The sequence below is a fragment of the Megascapheus bottae genome, chromosome 9, assembly GCF_031878675.1.
Source record: "Megascapheus bottae isolate mThoBot1 chromosome 9, mThoBot2.hap1, whole genome shotgun sequence".
Classification (NCBI taxonomy): Eukaryota; Metazoa; Chordata; class Mammalia; order Rodentia; family Geomyidae; genus Megascapheus; species Megascapheus bottae.
In genome coordinates this window covers 6,598,592-6,623,937 of record NC_143517.1, presented here as the reverse complement: position 1 = coordinate 6,623,937, position 25,346 = coordinate 6,598,592, and the positions used below count along the sequence as shown (strand labels likewise).

General features: G+C 40.1%; 1 long non-coding RNA gene across 1 annotated transcript in view; it reads right to left on the bottom strand.

Moving 5' to 3' along the window:
- Positions 1-382: 382 nt before the first annotated feature.
- The window catches only part of LOC150058738 (uncharacterized), a 51,899-nt gene continuing 26,935 nt past the window's right edge, over positions 383-25,346 (bottom strand). Inside the window, exons 2-3 of the long non-coding RNA XR_016536553.1 lie at positions 906-978; positions 383-507 (exon numbers count right to left, since the gene is read on the bottom strand). This is a non-coding gene — a long non-coding RNA (uncharacterized LOC150058738). The remainder of the gene's footprint in view (positions 508-905; positions 979-25,346) is intronic.

Here is a 25,346-nt window from a genome sequence, read left to right as displayed (position 1 = left end):
AAAGTTCAAAGACAGAGCCCAGGCCCTGAATCCAAGCCCCAGGACAAGCATCCAAAAATAGAAATAAAAAACAATAAAATAAAACCAGCAAAACTTTTGGAGACATAGACGAACTAATTGTAAAAACTAAAAGAAAGCTAAAAGACAAGAAAACCCAACGCAATTCTAAAAAAAAAGAAAAGAAAAGAAAAAAAGAGGAATACAGATGAAGGATTCATTCTGTCAGCTTTTAGGATTTATTATCAAGCAATAGTTACCTAGATTATAAGATATTTGTGAAAGAATACATAAAAAAATAATAGTAGAACAAAATAAAGACCCAAAAAGGGACTCATAAAATACACCAAAGTGATTTTCTGGCGAAGATTCAAAGGCAATTCAGTGGAGAAAGTTTTATCTTGAAGAAAATGCTCCTGGAACAATTGTTCCAGCATCCAAATGCAAAGCAGAATCTTGACACATAGCTCACACTTCACAATGGGCTCAGAATAGATCCCTGACTTAATTCTGAAACATAAAAACAAACAAGAGAAAATCTGTGAGGCCTTCAGTTTGGTGATGTTTTAGATATTCTAAAATCCATAAAAGAAAATTGAAAGGGCCGGTGGGGTGGCTCGAGTGCTAAAGTACCTGCCTAATATGCCTAAGGCCCTGAATTCAAACCCCTGTACCACAAAAACTGAAAAAAAGAAAAATTAACAAGTTACAGTTTTAAAAACTTTTTTTTAAAAAAAATGTCTACTTTGTATAAGCCAATGTTGAGGCTAGGCACAGTGGCTCATGCCTATAATTCTGGCTACTCAGGTAGCAGAGATCAAGAAGATTTATAATGATTCAAGGCCAGCCCAGGAAAAAAGTGGCTAAGGCCCCCATCTCACACAATCAGTTGTTCTTAGTGGGTTTACCTGTGATTGCAGCTATCCCAGACACAATAGGTAGGAAAGTTGTGGTCTCAGACTGATCCAAGAAAATATGAGACTGCAAATGAAATAAAAAGAAAAAGCATAGAAGGATTGGTGATACAGCTCAACAGGTAGAGTACCTGCTTAGCAAGCTTGATGTCTTGAATTTTAAACTCTAACAGAAGAAAGAGGAGGAGGAGGAGGAGGAGGAGGAGGAGGAGGAGGAGGAGGAGGAGGAAGAGGAGGGGGGGCGGGCCTGGGAATGTGGCTGACTCCATTGCTTTTGATGGGAAAATTCAGAATCGAGCCTGCAATACCTTATCACAGAGAAGCATCAGAGAGGGGACAGAACCAGGTGCTGATATTCCCTTCAAGGACATACAGGAAATGACTTGAACACCTCTCACGAGGCTCCACCTTTTTTTTTTTTTTTTATTGTCAGGACAATGTGTAGCGGGGTTACGGTTACTTACATTCACCAGGTAGTAGGTGCTTTACTTCTCACATGTTGATACCCCTTCTCATGTTCTTGTCCCCATTTCCCTCCCCCCACCCCTCCCAATCATCTTGTTTTCCCTCCTTCCCTTCCCTATTTCAAATAAGCAACTAAACTTATATACAATATACCATGTAACAAAGTCAGATACAATAAAAATATGAGATTAACCATAAGGGCAAGAGAGAGAGAGAGAGAGAGAGAGAGAGAGAGAGAGAGAGAGAGAGAGAGAGAGAGAGAGAGAGAGAGAGAGAGAGAAATAACAGTACATTAAGAACAACAATCATACAACATAAAGGTCTTGTTTCAATATCCTAGAGATCATTTCATTTAGTCTCATCCGATATGGCCTTATGTACCTAGGTTTTGAGCTATTGAAATCTTCTGCTAGGAGAGTCCTAGATGTGTATTATTACAAATGAGGGAAACCATGGCTGGCTCCACGTCTTAAAGATTCTACGCCAAAATCATAATCTAGGGACCAAGACTTCGATGCATGGACCTTGCAGGATACATAGCCAAAACACCAAACTTAACGCACCTATTTCTCTGAAATTTACGAGTTAAAACTACACCGTGTCTTTTCAAGCCGATCAAATAGGCCACAGCACAGGTCTAGATGTTGACACCTTAAGGTGGCAGAGGAAGCCGAATGTTTACAAATGAACTGTTGTAGGAATTGTAACATTGTTCAACTCATTTGGAGTAGCTAAAAATGCGCATTCTCTACAACCCAGCAATCCACTTCCAAACAACTTAAAAAAAAAGAAAAAGAGAGAGTCTGATGTAAGATGCATGGATAGTCAGGAGTGCTGGAAAAGTCACTGCTCAAAGGATGAAATAAACTCCATATTATATATCAGAGAAATCAATAAACCAAATCCACATACATCAAAAACATTTGCAAACTAAAACCAAAATTTAGGGGGAGGGAAACAAGGACAAAAACATGAGACGGGCTATCAATGTCTGACAAGCAATGCACCTACTACCTGACAAATGTAACTGTCATTATCCAGACAATAATTTTTTTTAAAAAAAGAATATATGCTGGCCAGGCACTGGTGGCTAATGCTTATAGTCCTAGCTATTCAGGAGGCTGAGATCTGAAGATTGAGGTTCAAAGCTAACTCAGGCAAAAAAGCCTATTAAAAATTCTTCTCTCCAATTAAGTACCTAGAACTGGGGGGAATTAAAAGGCAGAACTGGAGCTGTGGCTTAAGTGATAGAGCACTAGCCTTGAGCAGAAAAGTACAGAGATAGCACCTAGGCCTTGAGTTCAAGTCCCAGGACTAGCACAAGGGAGAGAGGGGCAAAAGGGAGGAAGGAAGGGAGGGAAGGATGGAGGGAGGAAAGTAAGATCTCTAGGAGTTTATTGCATGTTTTCAAAATACATATAAGAAATGAAATTTTTTCTCAGTCTTTAATATCTTTTCAATGTTTTTATTATCTTGTGAGATATTAACATTTTTGCATTTCATAATTTATCAATTTTGATTTATGGTTTTGGCTCGTGCTTTTCTTAAAAGTCCTCTGCCCTGATATTATAGAATCTTGTCCTATTTTCTCCCAAAATGTTCAAAATCATGTTAAGTAAAGTGAGGCTGGCTCAGAGTCAAGGGGCTAATATTTTCTCTCACATGTGGCACTTAGATCTAAATTATATATAGGTAGATATTAACATATACAGGACCAAGCGCAAGTATACACAAACACATTAAAATATGGTATATGTAAACTAGTATTGCAATCGTGATACTTCTTTGAACAACTAATTGTTTGACAAAATGAATACTAGTGCTGAAACAAGTTGTTGAGAGAGAAGGTGTGAAGAGGTGCAGATGAATGGAAAGAGGATGCAGGCATGACATTCGCAAATAGAACTACATAACCTGAGGGGAAGGGTGGGGCTGGGAGAGGAGGCAGAGAATGATGAAAAAGTGACACTGATCAAGTTGTATTGTACTCACAAAGGAATATGTTGAATTGATAAAATTGGGGGGGGGGGGCACGTCACTGCTCCTGGGACTTGGACTCTGAACCTATCACTGTCCCTGTGTTCTTTTGCTCAAGACTAATGCTCTACCACTGGAGCCACAACTCTGCTTTTGGCTTTTTTTTTTCCCCCTTGCTGGTTAATAAAGATAAGAGTCTCTAGGAGTTTTTGAACCACAGTCCTCAGTGCTCAGCTTCCTGAGTAGCTAGGATTATAGGTGTGAGCCTAAGATGCCTGGCTAATACATATATTTTTTAATACTGTTTTCCATAAACTGCTTTGTTAAATGACAATTCCTTTGTACAACTACTTAAACATTTTTTTGAAGAATTCTGTGAGTCATTGTGTCAGGAGGTTATTACCTTTCTTCATTTCCATTTACCTAACTTCTTTCTTCATCCCTGAAGATAAAGTAGGTGTTATCAAAACTGACAGGTAAAGACAATGAAAATAGGAAAAAAAAATCTAAGTGATAGGCCTGAGGGCATGCAGTCCAGAAAACTCAAACTGAGCATCTGCTACCATCTAAATGACCTGAGGCCATCAAATTCAACTGAATCTGAATCTGAAGTCTATTCCCCTCATTTTATCTCCCCACCCAAGCTGCTGCCCCTGTGTCTCTCCTTCCAAGTTCTGCTATCTGGCCATCCCACAGCTGGTTATATCTCTGGATTTCCAAAAAAGCAAAATGGGTGTCTTTCCCCAGATCCCACCAGAGATTTTAAGTATAGTCATTCTAGCCAGGCACTGAAGACTGACATCAGTAATCCTAGCTACTCGGAAGCTGGGATCTGAGGATTGGGGTTCAAAGCCAATTCAGGCAGGAAAGTGTGAATTAACCACCAAAAAAGCCACCAGACTGTAGAGCTGTTGTTCAAATGATAGAATGCTATAGTTTTAGAGTACAAAAACTCAGGGACAGTACCCAGACCCTGAGTTCAATCCCCAGGACTGGCTGATGGTGGGCCTGAGCATGCATGCATAAACACACACACACACACACACACACACACACACACACACACACACACACAGTAATTCTAGCCAGAGATTGACAGCACCTAAAGCACCTAAATGAGTTTTCACATGAAGGGCAAGATCACCACTAGTTGAGCACCTTTCTTCTGACTCTTGCATAATTGATAACACAGAATTTCATTTGGCTCTACCTCTTTCCTCTAGATTGTGTATTGACAGTGTGGGGGTGGTAGAGATTTACAGCCAGGTGTCAGGGACTGGGTGGTCAAGTACAGGTGGTCAGGTGGTCAATCCAAAGTATTACTAAAGATTATTATCAGTGGAGACTGTAGCACCTAGACATGGAGAGAAGCTGGAAGTCCCAGTGATCTGGGTCTTTTCCTCATTTCCATCAGAATCTACATTTGAATGGGAGCCCTGGTGATTTGTTTGCATATCAGAGGTTGAGAGTTGCTTTCCAACTCTCTATAACCACCCCAGTCCCCAGCAAGTCCTATCTCTGATCAGATAACATCTACAACATCTTTAATCTCCAGGAAATGGCCCTGGGAATCCCAGCCAAACCCTAGGGCTTCTTCTTGCTCAATCCAGGACGTCAGTATTTGATTTCTCAGCCCTATCAATAACCTTCCAGTATAACCACCTTCTTCTATCCTGTACTGCTATTTTAATGGAAAAACAAAGTAGGGCTTCCCAAGGGAACACACACACACACACACACACACACACACACACACACACACACACTGTATTGTATACAATTCCATAGATTTACCAAGCCCCTGAAGCCTTCTCCAGATCCTTCTAGTCAAGAATTCCCACCTGAGTCTGTGTGGAGTACAGGTCCTGAAAAGCTGATATGGCTCTTTGGTTTGGTACCTCCTGCCATCAGTACAATTCCCTGCCTGTTCTCACACCAGCATGGACTACTCAAGCCAACCAAGTTCATGACTGTGAGTCAGTGTTCTGTCCCATTCCTGTGGTCTGCAAGTGCTATCCCTGGTTCTGACATCCTTCCTCCCCTAAGGGGCTTGGCTTGACCTTCCTTTTCTTATACACAGCTAAACAGCCTTTCTCTGAGAACCTTCTAGGGTGTGTGATAAGGGGGGGGGGGGACTTAGTCTCTTATCACGTATGGGTGACAAAGGTTATCTTTCATCTTTGGAACCTTGTACTTGGCACAAACAAAGCTCACTGAAGGCTGCTAATAAATTCAAGGGGACAATAGTGCTAATATTTTTTTTCCACTCAATCACATTGCTCTCCAATTTGTGCTTTGGTACCCTGGTATTTTTCCCTAATAAATACAAGTGTGCTGCCTTGTCTTAATTTGGTACCAATTGTATGGGTATTTATAATACTATTCTTTATGCATTTTTATGTTCCTGAAACAAGCTTATGCTTACCAGAATAAAACATTACAGAAGAGTAACAATAGCAAGCAAATGACTGGTATCCCCTTGGTTCTGTAAAAATGCACCCCCCGATTTGGGCTTCATGAAATCCAGTCCCAATTTCCTCAACTGTTTCTCTGGGACTACAGAGCCATTGCACCTGATTGTAGGAGGTAAGAAGTTGGAAGCTTATTTCCATGTTTGTCTATTAAAAACAAACAAAAAAACCTCACCCAGTCAGGAGTTTGGCCTAGCGGTAGAGTGCTTGCCTAGCATGCACAAAGACCTGGTTTCAATTCCTCCATACTACATAAATAGAAAAAGTAGGAAGTCATGCTGTGGCTTAAGTGGTAGAGCTCTGGCCTTAAGAAAAGCCCAAGGACAGTATTCGGACCCTGAGGTCAAGCCCCAGGACTGGCAAAGAGAGAGAGAGAGAAGAGAGAGAGAGAGAGAGAGAGAGAGAGAGAGAGAGAGAGAGAGAGAGAGAGAGAGAGAGAGAGAGAGAGAGAGAGAGAGAGAGAGAGAGAGAGAGAGAGAGAGAGAGAGAGAGAGAGAGAGAGGAAAAACTGTAGTCTAATCACAATTAATATTTGAACATCCTTGTGGAGACTGCACACAATATTCCATTTATTTTTTTAAAGGATGAGAACTTCACTCACACTGGGTCACCAATTTCCACCAACATTTAGACACAATCACCATCTCAGAGAAATAGTGGACAAGTTCTTTAATAAGATCTAGACAGGCTCATTAAAGAAAGGCCTTAACAAACAACTTTCAAATCTCTCTGCAGTTTGGCTTTGTATCTTCTACTCTTTGGCTATTATAATAACTTATTTCTTTCTGCCCCCTAAAACAAACAAACAAGAAATGTCCTTTGCTTTTTAAATGTCACCTCTTTTCACTTTGATTTAGAGCCCCTTGGCTTCATGCCCAATGGCCCTAGGCCAAGAGGTCGGATCCTATGTATGTTTTGGCAACAAAGAGTTGCCAATTGGGCGTGCAGGAAGCCTGCTGGGGCCCAAGCTCCTACAAAGTGCCCGCTACGTGTCAGCTGCCTCCTGTCTGGCTTTGCCTCCTCCCTCAGGGCCATCCTCTCTGTGACAAAGGCTGTGTCTGCAAGAGCCACCAGTCCTTCTCCCCCACCCCCTTCCCCCAAAGAGAACAGGTGACAGATTCTTTTGGGATCCCCTGGAAAGAAAGCTACGTTTAGCTTTGAAAGTATGGACAGGGAAAACATTTAACCAAACAAAACAATCTTCTTTTCTATTAAAATCCCCAATCCTGGAATTAATTATTTGCTATCTCCATGAGGTGTATTACACTCAATACGGATTGGCAAATCCACAGGTTCTACCAATATACCTTTGCTCCTTGTCTTTATAAAAAGGGCATTTCGACAGGGTGGGGGGAGGCAGTGTACCTCCTTTAAGATGGGTTCCTCCACTATAGTTTTTCTCTTCTAAAACAAGTCACAGACAGTTTAAACATTAATTTCCTCCCCTTAATAAAAACACCATCTTCTCCTGGCAGCCTTTCCATCCTCTCTTTTACTTCGCCTAAATTGACTTTAGGTTTAGGTAATTCATACTTATAATCCTACCTACTCAGGAAGCTGAAATCTAAGGATGTGGTTCGAAGCCAGCCCCGGCAGAAAGGTCTATGTGCCTCCTATCTGCAATGAACTAGCAAAAAGCTGGAAGTGGGCATACAGTCCAAGTAGTAGAGCATTATCCTTGAGTGAAGCAAAGCCCTGAATTCAAGCCTAAGTACTGGCACAAAAAGAGAGACAGAGACTTTTTGCTTAAATTATCAAAGGAAGAAAAAGCATCTCATTCTCTTAGCTAAATGAAGAGCAGTCACAAGAAACCATTGTCTGGAAAGAATCAGCTTCAGATTGTGCTTACTCAAGAGAATAAGATGGAATATTAGGGACATATATTTTTCTCGCATTTGAGCTGATAGCCTCCTTTCAACATACATTCCTCAAGAATGTGGGCAAAAATAAGATTTAAAAAAATTATAGATTATTCTGTTTGGAATATCTACCTAAATAGACACCAAGTCCATTCAAATCGGTTAAAATACAAAAAGTATACACACATACACATGCATACAAGTAGGTACACACACAAATATGTTTATATGAAGTGTGTGCATTCGAATAAGAATTAATGTGTGTCTCTTTATTATGTGATGATGACCTTTTAAATATTTAACCTTTCAGCATTGGGGATATTCTTTCTCATCACTGGTTGGGTAAATTAATGGATTATCACGGAAGACTCCATGGTGTATAATTCATACAGGTCAGTATAACTCTTCAGAAAAACAAAAACATTTGCATCCAAGGCTCTACTTCCATCTCTCGCTCTGAGGTCAATTATTCCCTTCCACTAAACAATTTCCTGTTTTGCTCGTTAGTATCCTTTATCATGTTGGACTCTTGACTGCACTATTTTTGTTCTGCTTTATTCTACCCATAAAAAAAAAAAAACCCATGGCACCTGATTGTTCAGGTGCAACTTTTTTTTGCATCAGTTTTCTCACAGAATCCATGACATAAGAAGATTTATTGTTTGTTTTCAATTCTGATATTTTCTCCTCCTAGATCTATTTTTGAAACCCATTTTATTTTGGGATGTCCTGACTGGGATGATACTAAATTGGAAAGCCTAGTGCAAATTTTATTGACCTTCATTTCCGACTATAAAGGATGTCCCCCACTAATCTGTCAGCTACAGGGCAGACAAAGGCCAGAGGACAGGGAAGCCAAGCCAGATGGTATGTGGGAGAAACCCCCACCAGATGCTTTTTGTTTTGTTGAAGAAGGAAAAAACACTTGGGCATCCTTCTTATTCCAAGCTGAGTTAAACAAATGCTTCTTATGGGATCCTCAGGACCAGAATCCTTGACTAGGTACTGGTCTAGTAAACCAGGTGATAATGTTTATTGCCTGTGAGAGAATGAATAACTGCATTAATGGATGGATGGATGGATGAATGGTTGAATGAATACTGTTGAATGAATGAATGAATAAATAAATATTATTGATATGCTTTAAATTAAACAATTCAGAAAACACAAAAAAGAGCCAAGAGTTGAAGGTTAATACAATGTAATCCTAGCTACTTAGGAGGCTGAGATCTGAGACTCATGGTTCAAAGCCAGCTAGGAAAGGAAAGTCCAAGAGACTCTTCCAATTAACCACCCAAAAGACAGAAGTGGAGCTGTGGCTCAACTAGTGAAGCACCAGCCTATAGCTAAGCAAGAACATGAGGCTCTGAGGCAAGCCCCAGCTAGCATTGTGTGTGTGTGTGTGTGTGTGTGTGTGTGTGTGTGTGTGTGTGTGTTTATTTAAGTTTTTGCTCAAAAAAACTTAGAGTATAAAATGAATGACTCCCACCTCTAGGTTCAGAGGTCTTCTTTCCAATTTTGTTCATGTTTTATCTTACTATGTCATCTATTTGCCTATCTCATTTATTTCCCCCAAATTATGGTCGCATTGTCCATGGTGATCTCTCTTCCTTTCCACTCATATATCAAAGAAATTTATTCATGTCAGTGTCAAAATATGGAGGGGATTGTTGCTGTTGTTGTTTGTTCTTTTTGTTGGTCATAGGCTTGAATTCAGAGCTTGGCTAGCATTCTCCCACTTTAAGCCTCAGCACTACTTTTGTTTTTCTGGTGGTTAATTGGAGATAAGAGTCACACAGACTTTGCTGTCCCAGATGGCTTTGAACCCGGTCTTCAGTTCTCAGCCTTCTAAGTAGGTAGGATTACAGGTGTGGGCCACCAAACGTGAAAAGTTGTTCTTTTTTAATGACTACATGATATTCTGTCATGTAAATTATTCAGTCAGTAATAACTCCATGGTAGCATGCAGAGGCCCAAGGCTAAATCCTTAGCACTATCAAAAAGAGAACTTTTATGATTTAATTTTTGTGCATTTGGTTTAAGATTATAAAATATTACTTTATATATGATACTGTCCATCTGTATTGTTTTTGCCAGTCCTGAGGCTTGAATTCAGTACCTGAGCACTGTCCTTGGTTTTCCCAAGACTACAGTTCTACCACTTGAGCCACAGCACCATTCTGGGCTTTTTTTTTTTTCTTGTGTATGTGGTACAGAGGAATCAAACCCTGGTCTTCATGCATGCTAGGCAAGCACTCGACCATTAGGCCAAACTCCTGGCCCCATCTGTATTTTTGAATCATTAATGTTTTTTACTATTTCTGCTATTGAGTTTTCATTTTTCTTTACAGAAATTCTCACATTAGAAATTGTAATGGCTCTCACATTTATGTCTCAATCTGTCATTTGTCTTTTAACTTTGTTTGGAGTGTCTTTTCAGTTTTAATTCTATAAGTTTTTCTTCAATTAAATGCCATTTTCTTTTGCTAATTCTGGTGCTTGAATTCAGAGGCCTGGGCACTGTCCTTGGGCTTTCTCAAGGCTAGCATTCTATCACTTGAGCCCCAGCACCACTTTTGGCTCTTTTCGCGTATGTGGTACCAAGGAATTGAATCCGGGGCTTTGTGCATGCTAGGCAAGCCCTCTACCACTAGGCCATGCTCCCAGCCCCCATTTTTATTTTCACCACTATTTCTCTTCCAGACAATCTTCAGAAGTCCTCCCCAGCCCTGTGCTGATACAGACAAGAATGTGCTTAGCAGTATTGCTCAATAGATGGACATCTAAGGCTGATCAAATGTCCTTTCACACTTCCACATTTCCCAAGGCTCTTCTAAAATCACCCTGTTCCAGTGAATGAGATGTGATAAATACTTGGGTCTACGTCATTTCTAACCCACCACACAGATTCCCACACCATGCCATCCTCCAACTCTCTCTTCTCCTTGAGTGGTACATCTCAAAAGCATATACTCGCATTGGAACAAGACAGAAGCAACCTGGATCTCTGACATACCAATATAGATTGCATGGCCAGAGCTGCTGAAGCCTCCATGTGCTTCAGACGTTTTCCTATGATAAGTCACTGGGATTCTGTGATTTTTTTTTCTTTTTGCTATTACAACATAGTTAACCTAATACTTAGTTAACCTAGTATGATGATATTTTCTTACACTTAGACATTTAAATCATGTAAAGATTTTGTAAGTACTGTGCAATGTGAGAGTGACTTATTTTCAAAAATATCTCTGTTAACATGCTATTAAATATACTTGCTTTAGTGTGTCTGTTTTCTTCCCTATCTCTCTACCATTGTCCACTATTGTGATCGTATATCTTAATGTATTAGAGAGGAAAATTCTACTTCATCATTCTTCTTTCTTCAACTCTAACTTTATTCTTTCAAATAAATTTTAGAAACAATACAAATTTCTTTTTTTCCTGTGTGTGTGTGTGTGTGTGTGTGTGTGTGTGTGTGTGTCCCAGAACTTGAACTTAGGACCTATGCGTGGTCCCTGAGTTTCCTTTGCTCAAGGGTAGCACTCTACTACTTCAGCCACTTCTGGTATTTTTGATAGTTAATTGGAGATAAGAGTCTTATAGGCTACTTTCCTCTCATACTGGAGTTGAACCTCGATCCTCAGATCTCAGCCTCCTGAGTAGCTGGGATTACAAATGTGAGCTGTTAGCACTAACAATATTAAGCTAGTCTTAGATGTTTTGCAGATTAATTTAAAATATCTTAAATACATTTTTTCAAATTCAATTGCTAATTGTTCAGTGCTAGTAAACAGGAGAGCAACACATTTTTTCCTCCCCTCTACTCTCATTGTTTATTATCAAGGTATTTAATATCTTTCCAACCCATTGCCTTGCACACCATCTATCTCCAGGTAATACATGCTACATCAATAACAATTCTCCTCACGGGCTAATAATTTCTGTTGAGTCTATTGAACTTTTAGGAATACTGTCATATATCTGCAACTGGTAAAGTTTTTTTTTGTTTGGTTGGTTTTTTTGTTTTGTTTTGGTTTGGTTTTTTTGCCAGTCCTGGGCTTGGGCTCAGGGCTTGAGCACTGTCCTTGGACTTCCTCAAGGCTAGCACTCTACCACTTGAGCCTTTGTACCACTACCGGCTTTTTGCTATGTACGGGGTACTGAGGAATCGAACCCGGGTCTTCGTGCATGCTAGGCAAGCACTTTACCACTAGGCCAAACTCCCGGCCCTACAACTGGTAACTTTTTAAAGGTAATTTTCTTCTCTCTTTATTTTACTTAGAGCTTGTTTTAGGATAGGAGTTAGAACTGGCTTCTAAGTTTAATCATTTTCTGTTTCTGTCATCTATTAATACAGTCATAATTTCCTCAATATTTTTGTATAACCCATACAGTTAGTAGATTTTATTTTTCCTGCCAAAACTGGAGCTTAAACTCAAGACCTCAAGTTTTTGCTTGGCTTTTTCATTCAAGACTGGCACTCTACCACTTGAGTCATACTTCACTTTTGGCTTTTTACTAGAGATAAGAGTCTCATGCATTTCTCTGCCCAGGCTAGCTTTGAACCTCAGATCTGAGGCCCCTGAGTAGCTAGGATAACATATATGAATCAGTAGCATCCAGCCTAAAATTTTCTTTTTTTTTGTATTTTCAGCCTTGTTTTGAGGGTTTGAACAGAGTATCCACTAGGCTGCTGCTTTACCATAGAGCCACACCTTCTAATGATGAAACATGTTATATTTCTTTCCTAGATTTCCTCTAATTATGCTATATTTTAATTTTTACCTGGAATGATATGAAATTTAACTCTGAAAACTGAAGATAACCAGTTAAGGCCACATTTGAGGAAAGAGTTAGAGATGGTTTCAGAGATTTCATCACATTATGGCAGGGAGCATTAGTCAGGGAATATATCCAAAGAATATATGCACTAGCTGGCTTTCCTCTTCCCCTTTTATGCCATTTTAGCCCCAAGCCTATTGAATGGTACCATCCACACTCAGGACAAATCTTCCTCCCTAAATTAATCCTCTTACACACACACCCAGAAGTGTGATTTCCTAATCTTCTAGGCACTTCTCAAGCCAATCAAAGTGTAAATCAAGATTTACTATTACATCCACTAAAAAATAGCCTAATTATTTTTAAAAAGGATTTATTAACTGTCTTAGTGCATTCCAAAGGAGGGAAATTCTGACACATGCTACCACACAGATGGACATTGAGAATGTGTTGAGCTAAGTGATTTAAGCCAATTATGAAAAAGACAAAATATGAGTTATTCTTATATGTTGTGCCTAGAGTCATCAGCTTAATCAAGCTACACAATGATAAATTGTACTTCTGAAGGGCTGATGAGGAAAGAGAAGGGCATTATTGTGTGTAATAGGTATTTTCTATTTTACTTCTGAGGAAAGGTTGCATGAAAATATCATATATTTAATATCAGTAGTTTTTTCTCAACGTGACTATAATGATATATATCATATTTTATGTATCTGACCATAATTTTTAAATATTCTGAAGGCAAGGTAGAAGTGGGGAATAGATCTCAGAATGAACATAAAAGCATACAGATATACAATCTCAGCTCAAAACTGGAGGTGACCAGATAATGGAATGAAAGGAATTGTGTAAATATCTTCTGCAGGAATTTTAATTGGTCCCACCCAGGGACTGAAACAAAATGGAAGTGTATTATGAAGCCAAGGAAGCCAGCAGTACTTAAGAACAAGTGTTGTGCTAGAAAACAAGAAACCCAACATCATTAGAAGCAAATGCTTATACATACACTCTTTCAATTATCAAGATACCTTGAGCCAGGCTTTGGTGGCTCACACCTGTAATCCTAGCTAGTCAGGAGGCTGAGATATAAGGATCACCATTCAAAGCCAGCCTAAACAGAAAAGTTCCATGAGCCTCTTATCTCCAATTAACCACAGAAAAGCCAGAAGTGGAGGTATGGCTCAAGTAGTAGAGAGTGCTAGTCTTGAGGAACAGAAACCAGCCCCTGAATTCAAGCCCCAGGATTCACAGACACACACATACAACACACACACACACACACACACACACACACACACACACACACACACACACACACACAACACAGGTATAAAAAACACAAAATCATTGCAGCATTATTTACCATAGCAAAGTTATGAAACCAACCCAGATGCCCCACAGTAGATGACTGGATCAAGATGTATACTCAATGGAATTCTATGCTGCCATCAGAAAGAATGATATTGCCCCATTTGGAAAGACTTGGAAAAAAATCATATTAAGTGAAGTAAGTCAGACCCAAAGGAACATAGGCTCAATGGTTTTCCTCATTTGTAATAATTACTACACATCTAGGATTCTCCAAGCAGAGGATTACAATAGCGCAAAACCTAGATACATAGGTCATATAGGATGAGGCTAAATGAAAGGATCTCCCAGATATGGAAACAAGAGCTTTATCTTGTGTGATTATTGTTCTTAATCTACTATGTTATTTCTCTTTGTTGTCCTTTGGTTAATCTCATATCATTACTATATCTGACTTTGTTACCTGGTATATTGTATATATGTTTATTTGATTATTTGAAATAAGAAAGGGAAGGGGGAAAACAAGATGATTGGGAGAGGGTGGGGAAAGGGAAATGGGGACAAAAACATGAGAAGGGGTGAGAAGTAATGGGCCTACCTACTATCTGGTGAATGTAACTGTAACCCCTCTCTCTATATATTACAATAAAAAATAAATTAAAAATTTTTAAAAACACAAAAAGCACACACCTGTTGATCTGTAGATGCTGCTTTTATTCACCCGGCATAAACTATGAGCTGTTAATTTTCTTTTATTCAATTAATTAATTAATTAGTTAATTATTATTGTAAAGGTGACACGTAGAAGAATTGCAGTTGCATAGGCCAGGTCATGAGTACATTTCTTTTAGAACATTTTCCCCTCACTTTTTTCCGGTTTTCCCCTCCTAATCCTGACCACAAGTTGCACAGTTCATTTTCAGCACAGGGTCTACTGAGTACCACTGTTGTATTTGTTCTTTCTTTGTCTCACCATTTTATTGACTAATTATCCAGTTCTGATATACTAGCTTGTTTCAAGTTTTACCTATGAAGGGAGTATGTGTTGCCTATAACAAACAAAATTTCTGTCAAGATCATATACACCTTTTTACTTCTCTGATGAAAACCCCAAGCATGTAATGGTTGGACCATGCAGAATATGTGGTTAGTTTTCACTGTGGTGGCACTTTTTTTTTTCACTTCTGTCAGAAATGTGCAAAATTTTCATTGTGAGATAATTCTGATGTTGGTGTGATCTCAGTGTTGGCTTCTGTTTGGTCATCTCTTTAATTCTTTGAAATTTTTCTGGATCTTGCTGTGATGAACTTGGACTTGTAGAGGGTCTTCAATAGTTTGTCAATGACTTTATCCTTACAGTCTATTCTCTAATTGTTTTGTGGAAATTTTTATTTCTTAACAGCTATAAAGAGAATTATCCCACAGGTCAAACAACAAATCTTCTTGCATGTCTTTTTTTCATGTATTCTACCTTCGATAAGAGATGCTTGAGAATATTTAGAAGTGCATATATATATATATGTATATATATATATATTTAAAACTTGAGGGCTCATTGTGGATTTTTAATAGTCAAACAGAAACTTACGTAAATATCTATGAATACATAGGTTTTTTTTTCAAACTTCCACAGAAAGGTATACTGCCTAACTACAAAAATAGAAAGAAAGAAGATATAACTGTGTATTAGATAATATTTCAGAGAAGTAAAAATAATTAAATTACATATCATTTTTAGAAATTTTTGTGTTTTGGATTTTAAAAATACCTTCAACCTAAGTAAAAGATTAAAAAAAAAAATGTTTGGCCTAGTGGTAGAGTGCTTTCCTAGCACGCAGGAAGACCTGAGTTCGATTCCTTGGTACCACATACACAGAAAAAAAAAAAGCTGGAAGTGGTACTGAGGCTCTGTCCTTGAGGAAGTCCAAGAACAGTGCTCAGGCCCTGAGCTCAATCCCAGGACTGGCAAAAAAAAAATGTTTTAAAAACATTTAAGGTTTTCTAGTACCTACATTCTAGAAGCTCTTCCTATAGTTTATTCATTTAGTGTTTACAATAAATACTCTTACACAGGCAATATTTCTTTTGTATTAACTTCTAGCTACCAGACAATTTTCTATAATTTCCCGCGTTCCATATGCAACAATATTTTCCTCTTTAAGGCTCTCATAATTCAGCCTAGGATGTAAGATAAACAAATTCTACTCTGTTCTGTAATTCCTCACAACTAATTTCCACAAACAGGTGTTTCTCTTTTTCCATCTATATCCATAACAGCAAACAACCTTCAAGTTTTTAATCCCAAGAAGGTTTATGACATATGGCTTTCCTACTTCAAAGGAGTCTAATAATAGCACAAGAAAAGGAATATAGCCCTCTACACAGAGTAAACAAACACTTCTCTCTCCTGAGAGACATCAGATGAACCTTCTTATGTCAGATCTCTCCCAGAATTCCATTGTTGTCTCTCCAAACAGGCTTGAAAAAAAAAATCACTGAATCTGAGATCGGGAGCCTTTCTCAAACGTGTTTCCTTTCAAAACATAGGGAAACAGGATTTTTGGCCACAGGAGGTCAAGGTCAGCAATCTAACAGAATTAGTCCTTTTGAACTTCCTTTCTAAGAAACATATTATTTTATCTGATGAAAGCTGTTACCCTGAAAATTTCTATGAACACTAAATCTAGGATCAAATTTTGATCCTTACACAATGAATCATTTCAGGTAGCACATTTATTAAAACCCACACATTAATTTCATTCCAAAGTAATTGAGCAAGTTCTGTTAGAATGGGAGCAGTATTTGATCGCTTTTTGTAAGTCCCACAAAGATCTGTACAAAGCTCACACACAGAAAATATATGTTAAATAAGTAGGTAAATTTTTTAATAATTAAAAATTAACATTGCAAGGAAAGTAAATGTACCAGTCAAAATAGGATCCTTAGAGATTGTGTTGCTTCCAGAGACCTTGGTTTATATGAAGTAATTTGCAAGTATGGGTATTCTACCAAATAATATAGAAATTCAGTTTTCATTAGGATTGGGTTTTGTTTTTGTTTTGCCAGTCCTGGGACTTGAACTCAAGATCTGGGCTTTGTCCTTGGACCTCTCTGTCCTTAAAGGTAGCCACTTGAGCCACAGCATAACTCCTGACTTTTCCTGAGAACTTTACTGGAGATAAGAGTTTCACAAACTTTCCTGTCCCAGCTGGCTTTGATCCACAATCCTCAGATCTCAGCCTCCTGAGTAGCTAGGATTACAGTCATGAGCCACCAGAGCCCAAGTAGGACTGTTTTTTTTTTGGGGGGGGGTGGTCATGAGGCTTGAACTCAGCCTGGGTGCTGTCCCTGAGCTCTTCAGCTCAAGGATAGCACCCTACCATTGAGCCAAGCCCCACTTCCCATTTTCTAGAGGTTAACTGGAGATAAGAGTCTCAGGTCCTTTTGTGCCTAGACTGACTTTGAACCTTGATCCTCCGATCTCAGACTCCTGAGTAGCTAGGATTACAGGCGTGAGCCAGTGCACCCCAACTAGGACTGTTTTTTAACATCACTATCTTAGATTTCTACAACATTTAATTGTGTATTTACAATAGATTATAACAGTTTAGTGTTACATAATTTTCCACATTATTATCTGTTTTACAAAAATGGGGACTGAGAGTTATCTAAAGGACCTCAGCGAATAAGCAACAGAGCTGGACTGGTACCCACCCTTTGTGCCCATTAGTGGAACCCCACTTCATCTTGGCAGAGCATGACAACTCCTAACAGCAGTAAGGACTCAGGATAGCTCTCTGCAGACAAGTTACTCTCTGAGTCCATTCAGCTGCAATTTGATCTTCTCTCTTCCTGATACTACAATGTCACCGAGCTTTGCAGGGAGGTAGACATTTAATCGGGCTGGCAGGTTTTCCTCCCATCAACCACCTTTCCAGCTGATACTGCCCACTTCCTGTCCAGAAGGAGCCTGCTGAAGGAAAATGTCCACACACACATTTCCTTTTGCTCTAGACTGAATTATGAAAACCCATAAAGCGTTCTGATTCCACATCAGAAAATGGGAATTCCTGGGTACAGTTGCAATTCGATATTAGGAAGTAAAAAGAAACCACAGAAGTTTGTTTACATGAAATGCCACAATATTGTTTTCATCACACAACATAGAAGCTAGTTGGCTTGTTTATATTTGGTATAGAGAAGCCTCTAGAGAGATTTTTCTTTTTGTAATATTTTTTTGTGCTTGAACTCAGAGCCTGGGTGCTATCCCTTAGCTTTGTCATTAAAGGATGGTGCTGTACCACTTGAGCCACCACTCCACTTCTTGTTACCTTTGCTGGTTAATTACAGAAAAGAGTGGCATGAACTTTCCTGTCCTGGCTTTGAAATATGATCCTCAGATCTTGGCCCCCTGGGTAGTAGGATTAATGCATGAGCCACTGACACTTAGCTGGTCTCTCTTTTTTTAGAGATTTGCTTCAGCTAAAATCACGTTAGGGACTATTGAATGGAGAGACAGACAGACAGAGATGACAAGGTCTCCCAACCATAGACTAATCAGAAATGTCTTTGAATGGTGACCAAACAGGACCCAAAAGTAAAGAGCAGTGAACGGCACAGCAGTGATACAGGCCTGTCTGTAAGTAGACACCAAGTGACCAGTGTCAGGGTCATGTCAGAAGGTAAACATTTCTTGGAGCTTTCTCAGGAGAGCTGGCCCCAGTCCGGGGCCCCATCCCCATGTAAGTCTGTTCACCGGCCAAACAGCAGGCACCTGGACAGGAAATTGTACTCCCCGTAGTGGCTCTGACTTCCTCCTCTCTTTAGACTCACCATTTCCACAGGCAGCATCCCTACTTTGAGTCTCAAGGAACTATAGAGCCACCTTAAATGCAGAACTGCATACCTATGTGCAAAGAATTAGTTCTGATAGCTATGAAGATATAATTATTGACATACAGCATGCAATATGTGGTAATGACTCAACAAAGACATATCCAGCCAATAAACAGAATTATTGGAGATGGCATTCAATTTGATTTTGTTAGAATTCCTTATAATTCATATATGTGAATATATATATACATATATCTGTATGAATATACATATATACATACATACACGTATATATGTATAGGTGAGGGGTGGGGTTTGATCTAGATCCTAGGTGCTGTTCCTGAGTTTTTGTGCTCAAGGTTAACATTCTACCACTACCATAGTTCCACTATTGCCTTTTTTATAGATGTATTTTGAATCTATATTTGTCAAATTTGTCCTACTTAATATGACACTCTAGGAAACACCCTAACATCTTGTTTTCTTAATTTAGATGCCATTTTTGATTTCCAAACAAAATCCATGGCTTGAATTCTAGATTGTAAAACTTGGAGGAACTAAAAACTGTATGTTGTCCAGTGGCCTTTTATTCCTAAAAGGTATTCATAAAGGATTTCCTCACTAAGAGTCAGTCACCTCAGTGCTTGTGAAAACTGTACATTTTTCTGCCTAATCTGGAGAGCCTAGGTATAGGTGTTTTAGCCAGCAGCTCACAATCAATAGCGGAAGCCTTTGTAACCACCCCAGCCTCATCTCCGTCCACAAGGGAGAGCTGAAGCAGAAAGTGCATCCCACGTTTCTTCATTAATTCACAAAGTCTTTGGGTACTTTGAGGTTTTTGGTTTTGGTTTTGGTTTTTGGGGTTTTTTTTGCTAGTCCTGTGACTTGACTTCAGGGTCTGGGCACTGTCCTTGGATACTCTTTTTTTTTTTTTTTTAATTTTTTTTTTCTTTTTGCCAGTCCTGGGCCTTGAACTCAAGGCCCGAGCACTGTCCCTGGGCTTTCTCAAGGCTGGAGGTCTACACTTGAGCCTCAGCACCACTTCCAGCTTTTTTCTATGTATGTATTACTGAGGAATTGAACCCGGGTCCTCATGTATGCTAGGCAAGCACTCTACCACTAAGCCAAACTCCCAGCCCCCTTGGACATTTTTTCTCAAGGATAGCGCTCTGCCACTTGAGCCACAGCACCACTTCTGGCTTTTTCTGTGTATATAGTACAGAGGAATCCAACCTAGGGCTTCATGCATGATAGGTGAGCACTCTACCACTATGCTGTGCTCCAGCCCCCTGTTGTATTTTGTTCTGAGTGATGCTAGGGATCAAACCTGGGGGTGTGCACATGCTAAGACCCTGTATACCTCGGGACAATATCTCTATCCCCTTTTGGGTGCTTCAGAGGGAGCCAGGTCCAGAAACAAGTAATGGCTTCATCATTGTTTTAAATAGGACAGTCTCTTCCCTTCTCGTCCTGGGGCTGGTCAATATAGGTGACTATGGATGCCCTTCCAGATGACTTCTAGTGTGGGTGGTTCCAGATACCAGACACATAATATCTGAGGAGAGGAACTTTGTGGTCTGTTTACTCACCTGTTCAATGGTCAATCAGGGGTCTGGCCTCAACATCCACTGCTTAAGTATAAGTTGAGTACTATGATCTGGATCTTAAAACTCGAAAGGGCCATGTGTAAACACCTGGTCCCTAACCTACTGAGAAATCCTAGAAGAGGTGAGGGCTAAGGAAAGGAAGTTAAGTCACTGGCAAGGAATAGTGACAATCTAGACAATTTCCCTCCCTCCCCCCCTCTGTCCCTGCTCCCCCCCTCTCTCTGTCACTCTCTCGTTCTCTTTCTCTCCCTCTCTCTCTCCCTCCCACCCTCCTTCTTCCCCCTGCCTCCTAGCTCCCTCTCCCTTCTCTCTCACTCCCATCTTCTCCCTCTTTCTCTCTCCCCTCCCTTTCCTCTCCCCTCCCCCACTCACTTCCTGACCACCATGAGTGAACATCCTTGTACCCTCAGTCTCTGCACTGATACCCTTCTGCCCTCCCACAGATCCAAAGCAATGTGGTCATACAACATGGGCTACAAGTTCTGAAACCATGAGGTAAATAAACTTTTCTTTCCTTTAAGTTGATTTATCACAGAGATTTTGTCATAATGACAGAAAACTAAAGGTTCAGAAAGAGAAGACAGTTTCTGTAAGGACTTCTCATCAATGAAACTTGATAAGTAACAACTTTCAGATTATTTTTCAAACTAATTCTCTCCTAAAAGCAACAATTCATGTAAAGGTACTTCCATAGCAACCTTACATGCAAATGTTTTGTGTGTGTGTGTGTGTGTGTGTGTATGTATCAAGTCACAAACATATTAAGAATAAGAAAGATAAAAAGAAACAAATATACCAACTAAAAGAAATCTGGATGGATAATATATTGGATAAAGTATATTTCAGAGGGAAAATATTACCAGGGTTAAGGAATACCATGTCATAATGATCAAGGGATTTCTTCATCAAGAACACATAAATCTGTGGGCCAAGTGTATAACATTGTGGTAGAGTGCTTGCCTAGCATGCATGAAGCTCTGGGTTAAATTCCTCAGTATCTCATACACAGAAAAAGCAGAAGTGGCCCTGTGGCTCAAGTGATAGAGCACTAGGCAACGCTTCACACATTGTTTAGTGATATATATAATTTCGTTATCTTAACAGTGTCTTCGGAAGTGTAGGAGTATTGTTACTATTAATAAACTATTCATTTGCTTTTTAGTGGTTGTGCTTATGATGTTTAAGCTAATGAACCTTTTATCTAAGTAATACAGACTTTCTCCATGGTTTCATCTAAAAGCTTGACAGTATTAGGTACTACATTTTGGTATGATCCATTTGGTTGGTATGAATTTTCTGTACAGCATGTGAATGATCAAGGCTTTGTTTTTGGTGCTGGTCCTGAGTCTTGAACTCAGCACCCGGGTGCTGTCCCTGAGATTTTTCACTTGAGGCACTTCCAGCTTTAGTGGCGGTAAGAATTTCACAGACAGTTCTGCCTGAGCTGGCTTCAAACCACAATCCTCAGATCTCCTTCTGAGCAGCCAGGATTCCAGCACCTGGCTTCAATGCATATTTCAGTGCACATAAATATCAAATTTTTCTAGTACTAATAGTTGACAGAGGCTTTCTTTCTTTACTGCATTTATCAAAATCATATTTCAAAAACATTTGTAATTTTTTTAGGTTATTTAATCTGTTCCACTGATATATTTGTCTTTCCTCACAATAATACCATGGTGTTTTGATAAATGAAGCTCTGTGATACATTCTAACATCACAAATAATATTTATCAAATAGTATTTGTCTAGATTTATCCTTTTCAACCCATCTCAGTCTTCCACAAGCTCCTCAAAGCTACTGCCCTTTCTAGGTCCTGTTAGTTCTATAGCTGAAAGGTAAGCTGAGAATCAGGAACTCCTGGGATGTTTCAGAAGCCAGAGTAGAGAGGGGCATGGATCTGAGAGCCTGGGCACAGGAAGTCATAGCAACTTTTTATAGCTGGTCATAAGGGAAATAGCCCACCGACGTCAGAAGGAGAGAGGTGGGTTAGACTGGGTTTCCTTTTGATTAGTGAATGCTGGAGATCTCTGAAGACAAAAGCAACAATAGAGCAGAAGGGATTCCAGGAGCGTGTGAGAGCAGGAGGAATGGACAGAACAGCCACAAGCTCTTTGTCCTGTGGCCCCTTTTGCTGAAGAACCGCCTGTGCTAGATGGAAGTTGGCTAGGAAACCACATCAGAAATCAAGTGTTGAGTCTTGAGACGTCATTCACGAGGTCAAGAGCATTAGGTAAATTGGAATTCACTTTCTCATCTCTAACACCTGGGCTTCTCTATGTGACAGAGCTGTGTGTGAATGGAATATGTCACTACAAGAAAGCATCTAACAACTTTAAAGCTGAGGATGCTCAACTGATTTACCTCCTTCTTCTCTTCCCCTGGAAATAACTATTCATGCCAGATACTTGTCAGGAAGGGGAGTCTTCTAAAGTAATTACTAAGCATAAAGGAAGAGTATATAATCTCATAAAGCCAATTCGGTTATTACCAGGACAATTGCTATGGGGCAGCCTCCTTGGGTTTGCAAGATAACCTAACATAAGAGGAAGATTAGTCTTAAAGGCTATTGCTCATCACGGCTCAGTACAGGACCATGTGATGCGAGGTCCAAGCATGGCTCTGAAAAGCTTTGATGGAGGTTATCAGAATCCTGACCCTTCTGCATTGTGACATTTCTGAGGGCCCCTCCCAAGTTAGTCCCTTCTGCAATCCCTTCAGCAAGCCCACATTTCAAAATGTAGAACAGCCATTATCAAGAGAGAGGGAACCAGTTCAAGCAGGCTTCAGCCTTAGACTGGGAAGGTCCATCCTGGGGATTTCGTTCAAGGACCTTCTATTCTTCTATGTAATCCACAGTGACCACTGATTAGCACTGACAGATTTCTGCAGAGAACAGTTCTTTATCACTTCGAGGTTAAGGGCCCCTTTGAAAATCTAAGGAAACATCTGAATCTTCTCCTCCAGAAACCTCACTCACACAGAAACTTGAAGGACTGGCATACAAGTCAAGAAAGTTCACCAGTTCTCAAATGATCATCTTCAGATTGTTGGTTAAAAGAGCTGAAATCGTACATCTTAGATCTGAATCCAAGCTTTATCAATCCCTGCCCAAGATTACAGAAGAACCTTGTAAAATGTTACCAGATAGCTGTATGCTTGTGGCTCATGCCTATAATCCTAGTTACTCAAGAGAGTGAGATCTGAAGATCACAGTTTGAAGTCAGCCTGGACAAGATAGGCTATAACACTCTCATCTCTAATTTACTAGTTTAAAAAAAACTGGGGAAGAGAAATGGGGAAAAAACATGAGAAGGGGTATCAATGTGTGAGAAGTAATGCACCCACTATCTGGCGAATGTAACTATAACCCCTCTATACATTACAATAAAATTTTGTTTTAAAAAGTTGGAATTTGAAGTGTGGCTCAAGTAGTGGAGTGCCAGCGTTAAGCAAAACAAAACAAAACAAAACAAAAAAGCTTAAAGACATAGTCTAGACCCTGAGTTCAAAGCTAAGGGACAATACCCAGGTCCCGAGGCACACACAAACATAAATAGACTGGCCACAATAGCAAGCACGTGGAAGCGTACTATGGGAACTCTTTGCCAAGTCTGCCAAGTGAATTATCTGGGTCTTGGATTATTCACCAGTGCCAGACAAATCTGCTTGCTCCATATCTCACATACTGCCTCATTCTGCACAGAAGCCTCTTTGCTGCTTCCTGTTCAGAGTTTATGAAATATCTTCATCACCCATTTTCCAACATATCACATTCCAGATGTGTCACTCACTACCTCCTTTTCTTCCTGACCTAATCTAAAATGTCAGCAAGTATGTACTTCCTCCCCAGCAAGGCCAGCGCCTAAATTCTACCGGACACATCCCCTGTGAGAAAGAGGCCATCCTGGGATGATAACCATGGCACTTTATTATAGTTACCTATACAGAGATGGGGGGGGTACAAGAGTGAAAGTGATGAAAGGAGGAAAGGAGGGAGGGAAGGAGGGAAAGAGCGAGGGAGGGAAGGAAACCCAGAAGATATAGAACAGTGACCAAAAGTTCTTGTGTCACACGGAGGGGCTGGAACTGACTAAGTGAAGACTCCCTGAAGTGGAACAAAAACTGCAGGCATCTCCTGGACAAGGAAGCAAAAACATTTCAGCTGCGTTTGCACCATAGCAAGAAGCCATCACTAGCAAAGCCACCACCCCCTGCCATGTTCTGTGTACTCTTAATCCAGGGAGAAAGGGAAAGGGAATCTCAAGCAGGAATCTCACGGTTTGGCAAAAGCCACAACCAAATTATCAAGATGCCATGGTGGAAATGAGGACTGAGTTAAGTTCAGTTGAGAAATAAACAAGCTCCCATTTCTGTACTGCCAAATGAGGTGGGCTGTGAGATGGGAAATCCGCTTCTTTGACAGGAAAAGCAGTTATAGATGTCTGCCGTCATAACTTCTAGATGACCCAGAGTGATGCAGTGTGGTGGTAAATCAAATAACGCCAGTCTCCACCGTACAAGGGAGAGATGGATTCTGAACACTGCTTCATTGCTTTCTTCCCCAATTCCCAAGACACAGCACTTAACATGTCCCTGACAGTGTGCCAGACCTCATGCCAGCTCCTTGACTTGCCACATGGCACCAGTGGCTCACCCTGGTAATTCTAGCTCCTCATGAGGCTCAGATCTAAGGATTTCAGATCAAAGCCAGCCCAGGCAGTAAAGTCTACAAGGTTTTTAATCACATTAAGTACTTTGAAAAAAAAAATCAAGCCGGGCATGGTGGCTCACACCTGTAATCCTAGCTACAGAGGAGATTGAGATCTAAGGATCAAGGTTCAAAGCCAGCCCAGGCACAAAAGGACCTGAGACGCTTATCTCCAACTAACCTCTAGAAAATTGGACGTGGGGGTTGGCTCAAGGATAGGGTGGTATCCTTGAACTGAAGAGCTCAGGGACAATGCCCAGGCCCTGGGTTAGTGCAGTATACTTGAGCGGAAGAGCTCAGGGACAGCACCCAGGCTGAGCTGAGGCCCCATGACCCACAGAAAAGAATCAGAAGTGGAGCTGTGGTGGCTCAAGCAGAAGAGAACTAGTCTTGAACAAATAAAAGCACAGGGCCA